This window comes from Cyanistes caeruleus, chromosome Z, assembly GCF_971803275.1.
Source record: "Cyanistes caeruleus chromosome Z, bCyaCae1.hap1.1, whole genome shotgun sequence".
Lineage (NCBI taxonomy): Eukaryota > Metazoa > Chordata > Aves > Passeriformes > Paridae > Cyanistes > Cyanistes caeruleus.
The window spans coordinates 17,199,313-17,206,521 of NC_141732.1; positions in this window are offsets into that span (position 1 = coordinate 17,199,313).

Here is a 7,209-nt window from a genome sequence, read left to right on the forward strand (position 1 = left end):
AGGTTCCAGGGTCTCTCTGGAGCCTTCTCGTCTTCCAGGAGAACAACCTCTTTACAGGAGAGGTGTTTTAATAATGTTTCATGCTAAGGAACTACAAGATTAGCATCATAATTTATTGGGGATGGTAACAAATTCCTAATTATCATTACTTGGTTTCTGGAAAAAAACCCTTTTCTTTCCACTACGTCTGTTTTTTACTTTTCCTCTGAGGCAGAACTTAATATTTATACATAGATCAGATCACTCTTAATTTGATTTCTTGTTTGTTTACTTGCTTGTTTTTCTTTCAAATGGACTGGTAACTCATCATTTTGTAGCATTTTTTTACAGCATTTGCTATACTTTTAAAATATTTACTTGTCCTTTTAATCACTTGGGAGGTTTTTTTTTAAAGCTAAATTGAAGCTAAATAAAATTTTATTCCAAATCAAACATTTATAGACTAAGTTCCATGCACAAAATTTCTTGTATCTGCATCTAGATTTCTGTGCTTGGGATGACCAGCACAGGATGGTTTGACTTTTGTGTTTTTCAACATTTTTGAAACCAATTTCAAAACTAATTACCTGGCCAGTCATGAATGCAATTATTCCATTTCTGTAGGAAATCACCATATTTCAATATGAAGTCTCAGGGGTCAGTTATGTTTGTTCAATATGACAGGGCAAAATCCAATTGATTTCCATGGCAGGAGCAGACTAAGAGCAAGTAGCCATTCAATTCTCATAACTGGATAAATCTTAATTTTTAAAAGTGAGGCTTCATTCATCTAAGCTCACTTTACTGGCATGCTTCCAAATTAGAGATATCCAGTGATTCCTTAAGTTTTGTAAAACTACACCATCATCTCAAACACCTTTACCACTTCTTGTGAAACACATAAGCCAGTATCCTCTTGTGCTGGACACAAGATGTGCAGACACCTGTCACGACACAAAAAAAAAATAAATTAATTAAATGTACATAGGTTTTTATTATTTATGTTTTTTCTTTTCTCCAAATCCACCCCATCTTATTTGTAGCTGATTTTAAGTCACATATTCTCCATGAGCATAGCTCAATTTATTACACCAGCCAATTTAAGTGTACAACCTTATCTGAAATATATCCTAGATCAGCTTTACACATAAGATATTTGGGATGAAAAATCAAGATATTTAGGTTTATTTGTTCTTTCCTTTGAAAAGAGCAACACAATGAACTTGAAAAGAGGACATCTAAGTTGAATTCTTGACTTTGCCAAAAATTCCTTTTCTTCTGTTGGGAATTAATTTCATTTCTCACCGACTATGCTTCCTGTCACTGAAAGGTTTTTGTTTCCTTTTTCTCTCCCATATATTTAGATCCCTAACGCTTCCTTGGCCTCTTGCTGTTTCTAAAAATCTTAATACTTCCAGATGCCAATGTGATACAAATAATAGCCACAGATGTCATACAATTTTTGATGTAGCAGCATGAGATGGACTAATTTGATGGGTTTGTACCAAGCTCACATGGGGCTTTTGGTGAATGAAGTGCTTGGGGAGAAAAAATGTAAAAGAAATAGTATGCTTTTTGAACATTTCTCATCACCCAAGCTCTATAAACTCTGAATATCTTTGTTTCTCTGCCTATACAGGGGAAGGAAGGCAGGGAAGGAGGGAGGGAGGGAGGGAGGAAAGGAGGAGGGGAGGGAGGGAGGCAGGCAGGCAGGAAGGCAGGAAGGAAGGCAGGAAGGCAGGCAGGAAGGCAGGCAGGCAGGCAGGCAGGAAGGCAGGAAGGCAGGAAGGAAGGCAGGAAGGAAGGAAGGAAGGAAGGCAGGAAGGCAGGAAGGAAGGCAGGAAGGCAGGAAGGCAGGAAGGAAGGCAGGAAGGCAGGAAGGCAGGCAGGCAGGAAGGCAGGAAGGCAGGAAGGCAGGAAGGCAGGAAGGCAGGAAGGCAGGAAGGCAGGAAGGCAGGAAGGAAGGAAGGAAGGAAGGAAGGAAGGAAGGAAGGAAGGAAGGAAGGAAGGAAGGAAGGAAGGAAGGAAGGAAGGAAGGAAGGAAGGAAGGAAGGAAGGAAGGAAGGAAGGAAGGAAGGCAGGAAGGCAGGAAGGCAGGAAGGAAGGAAGGAAGGAAGGAAGGAAGGGGTATTCTAGAACGACTGGTAGTAATTATGCTCTTATTTTCATGAGGATCTCTGTTAATGGGTGTAAACAGCAAATCAAAAAACAAAACATCAAGAACAGAGAAAATTTTTTCCTATCTTGTGAATTTTCGGCTTTCAGTTGTAAGATCACAGTCTTTTCTTCTCTGATCCTTAAATCTAGCACCAGCTGCAGTAAGGCTTCTGAAATCTCTTTGATGACTGAATGGTAAAAACCAGAAAAATTTGAATTAGAAAGTAAGAAAATACTCTCAGGATACCAGGAAGCACTAAAGGAAAAGAAATGGGAGGCAGATTCACATTAATATGTGTGATTTCATAAAGATTTTTTTTTTCAAATGCTCTTCCAAAATGTTAGTCTGTATAATGAATTGGACTAAAAATTATGCTATAAATGCAACAACTACTGTAAAATGTGATAAAAAATGATGGGTTAACAATCTATATGGGAAAATGGTGACAAGACAAAATAACAGTGATTTTGATCTTTCATGTGAATATTCAATTCGGTCCTTGATGAGAAATAACATTAATGATGAGACAATATAACTGTCAAAAAATCCTGGGAAAGAAACTAAATGGGAAGGAAAATATTATTCAGATCCCAATGCTTGTAATCAGTAAATTATTAAAAACTTTGATAAAATTGGACAATTAGTATGTAGAAGTGCCATAAAGGCATGTAGAGTCTCTAGCACACAACATGAGCTGTTGCTTAATAATAGAGAACCTGGTTTAGTCTAAAACTTTCATAAACAACATCTTTTTATATTGTCCTTTGCATTCAGAAAATTATCCCATTTTTCAAGAGATCTTTTCTTAGGTTGTTAATAACAGACTAGAGAGTTTTTGAAAAGGCTTTTCAGAGATAATCTTCTCAACTTTTAAGGAGTGACTGCACTTCCTATTTGATAGCAGCAATTTTATTTTTAACTGCAGGAAAGTTGCCCTTGACTATACTGAGGTATATTAAGGATGTAAATATTACATAGACACATATCTATAAGGGGGTCTGTGGTGCACCTGAAGGGTATGTGCAGGTTATTCAGGACTGCTTCTGCTGTTATGCAGATTGATATTGAACTGGAAGCTGAGAATCTGTCAGACACCTTTGAAAATGTACATAAGTGATAATATACAGGTGATGCATTTTGAAGCAAGGCTGGTGAAGACAGCCTTTAAAATACAGAAATACTAATTCATGTCATGTCCTGGACTCACTCTGATTACAGTCCTCATGTCTTGTCACTCCAGCTGCAAAGAATTAGGGGTCCATTAGGCTAGAAAGCCAAAAGCACCCAGCTGTGAGCCTGTGTATACCTCTGCTTTATGCACCTACTGTAAGGAGACCTCAGGAACTGTCCCAGAGCACTTGCCTCAGGTGAGATCTTGTTTCCATTAGGGAGTGGTGAACATGTTCTTACCTGTTACAGGAGGGGTATTTACCACACAGAACCCCTGGTGGGAAAATCTATTCCAGAATAGATTTGGGAGAGAGATGATGTTTTCCTGCCTGCAAAAGTATCTTGGTTTGCTTTTATAGAAATTTCATAGTGTGCATGTGGGCTCACCCAAAAACTGGGGTGCAAAGCAAAATCACACCTTTCACTTCCTTCACAGGACTGGCCTCAACAAAAAATATTAAATGTTTGTTAGGGTTTTTTTCTCCCCCATGAACTGACCCAAGCTGATAGAATATACAGAATTCAATACAAAAGAGTATGGACAGTTCCAGTGACATCTGATACATAGAGTCACCTGGAATGTCTCAAACAGGCTGGATTGCAATGAGATCTGATATTAACCAGCCACTGAAGAAGATATTCTCTGTCTAGGAAATCCTCCCAGAAATGCAATCAGCAAGAACTAAATGGTCAGTGAGAAAAAGCCAGCACAGAAGTGACATCATTTTGTTCCCAGAGGTTTGATTCTCTCCAACTTGTTTTTCCTGTTGAAATGAGACCCAGCTAATAAAGTTCTATATAATGTATTCAGATTCCTGTGGTAACAGCGGATGCTGCTTTTTTTTTTTTTTTTTTTTTTTGCATGACATTTTTTCAAAGTCAGCTTTATATGTATGATTCCTGCTTGCCAAATATCTGCCCCATTTAAAATCTATATCTAGCCTGAAACATTTTGTTTTGTCCTTCGGTTGACCGTCTGCGCCAGTGAAAGGCATCCTTGTGAAGAAGTGCCCCTTTGCTCCTGTGGTTACTGTACTGGTACTGTTCCACAGTTACCAAGGGTGATGCTATTATATTGCTCCAGCCACTCTGTGCACCCTGTTGAGTAATTTATTGGCCAAGATCCTAACAGTGGAAAGGCCTGTCTAGAATCCTGCTGAATTTTAAAAGGTAGGAATATTGCACTTCATAACAAGCAGCCATTAATGATAACCAACAATATCATTCTTATGGAATTATGCCTTGCATATGCATGAAATTCCCAAGCATAATAAAAAGCAAATGAAAGAAGTTAACCTCTTGTGTGCTGTGCTTCCTGGTACATAATTACAATGTAGTGGAAAGAGCATGACCCTGTATCTGTCCAACATTATAATTAGCATTCCCCATACTGAAGGCTATTGTCTGGAGGACAGTTTTGTCTCTCCTCTGTTCTGACTTGTGCAAAATTATACCCTTAAATGTGAGTTCATGGCCCTTTCTCAAAGCCAGCCTTTTGTTTTCAGTGTAGCCCCAAAATCAATGGACTGGCAGGATGTGCAGCATACACCCACAGGGTCAGTTTGATGCTCATTCACTAGATACATACGGTGCATTGTAAGGATCTATATGAGATAACAATGATTTTCCACTTTTCAAATGTAGCCACATGAGATTAGGGTATTCGGCAGAAAAACGCTGCCAACTCTTTATGTCATCCTGTTAATGGTGAGTAGCAGAGTCTGTACATTTTTCTTGGATTACAGAGTAAAAACCTGCTCAAAAATCTTCCTGTTTCTCTTCTTATGTATAAATGAAGCTGTGTATTGTACCTCATTAAAACAAACGGAGGCATCTCATTAAAACTCACCAAGAAGTAGTTTTCATGTCAGAATTGTAAGTCTGTGTAATTCTGACATTAAAAGTTTTACCAAAGGAAAGCTCAACTTAATTAAGGTGATACGGACAGGTTTTAGCAAAAGATTAGGAATCAGAAGTTCAGAATCTTACCTAGACTGAAGTCTGATGAAAAATCATGATCCTTACCACAATCTGGTATTTTAGTTGAAAATTTCTGGTATTGTTAATTAAGAGATTTTACTTTTTAAAATTGTTTTTAACTGTTATCTTTCTTCTCTTCCGCTTGATTTCATGGATCTGCCCAGGTACAAATGTAACTGTGGAAAACTTTCCCTAATTTTAATTCCAAAGTGCAAAGTCTTGTTTTCAAAAGTGAAGTTCATGTAAAGCCCCAAGTGAGCTCAAGCAAAGGAAACCCTCCAGGGAAAAAGCTCAGATAGATGCACTGTCTATAAACCAATTTTCTCATGGGACCCTGACTGGTGCATTGGTGATCAGCACTGTTACAAATCAGGCATTTTTTAAAAAATCTAACAGGGATTTAGGAGCAAAAATATTACAACTCCTGTTGTTGAAAATCTTTCATTAGGTTTCTATGTTAAAAAAAGGTAAATTTTTCTTATCATTTTTATTTTTCCTGTGATGGTGGCATAAGAAAATATAAAAAAATAGGTCTCTTTTACTCCACTTTTTTTCAGATTCCCAAGTAAGTAGGAATACCATAGTCCAGACCTCTATAACAGCCCTCTAAATCTGAGACAGCTGCTGCTGCTGCCTGACCTGAGACATCACTGTTACATGTGTTTCTGCACAATTTTATATTGCATTTTTTTTTCTGCCCAGAAGAGAAAACAAAACCAAAAAACATGCTTCATCCAGTTTGAGTATGGTGAATATCCATCCATTTAATTTGTCTTGAATTAACTTTTTGTCCTTAGAAGGCCGAAAAACAGGCAGTACCTAAAACTGAAGTCTACCATCAATTGTACCAGGGAATTACTGACAATTTACAGCATCACAGAAGGGTGATTGTGTTGGAAGGGACCTCAAAGCTCATGTAATTCCAGGCCTGCTGCCATGGGCAGGAGCATTTCCTGCTAGACCAGGCTGTTCCAAGCCCCACCCAGCCTCAGCTTGAACACTTGTAGGGATGGGGCAGCCACAGCTTCTCTGGGATGTCTGTGCCAACCTCAGAGTGAAGAATGTGTTCCTAATAACCCCCTTGCTGTTTGAATGCATTCTCCCTTGGCCAATCACTCCATGGCCTTCTCAAAAGACCCTCTTCAGCTCTCTTCCAGCCTCTCTTATTTACTGGAGCTGGAAACTGCTCTAAAGGCTCCCCAAGGCTTTTGTCTTCTCCAGGCTGAACAAGCCTAACTTTCCCAGCCTTTCCTCATTAGCAAAGGCTCTCCAGCTCTCTGAGCACCTTCCTGGCCTCTCCTTCCAGCAGATGCACCTTTAGGTTCCTCAGACCATGCCTATTCTGATGAGCACAACCACGCTACAGAGGGTGCTGAGGTGGTGCTCACCATGTCAGTGTTACCCAGAGTCAGAGCTTTAGACCATGCCAATCCCACAAAATGATTCTCTGCAACAGGGGTGTAGCTAAAACAGCCCTGCTTTTACCTGGGGTAACCAAGTGGGTATAGGGAGTGTGTTACAGATAAAAAGACAGAATCTGATTGCTGACACTCTTCCCTTATGTGGAGCTTTTTTGACTAATTTCCCATCTTACTAATAGCCAGAGCTGAGTGAAAAATTTGTTTTAAATAATTAATACAACAAAATTTAGCCTCTTTTCCTAATTTGCAAGCAAATAATGATTTTTTTGAGCACATTTTTATTCAGATTTATCAAATGCATGCTGCACAGTTGTTTGGTTACTTCACAGCTGAACACAAATAACTTCACAGGCATATTAGATGATTAAGTTCTGAAAGTTCACATATACTGTTTAATTGTAGCTAATTAACTGGGAGTTTTTAGCCTTATTTTCTGTGTGAAGGTTAAGGAACAAGCTGTACAACTATCAGCTGTTTTCCTCTTTTATTTCTGAGACTGGT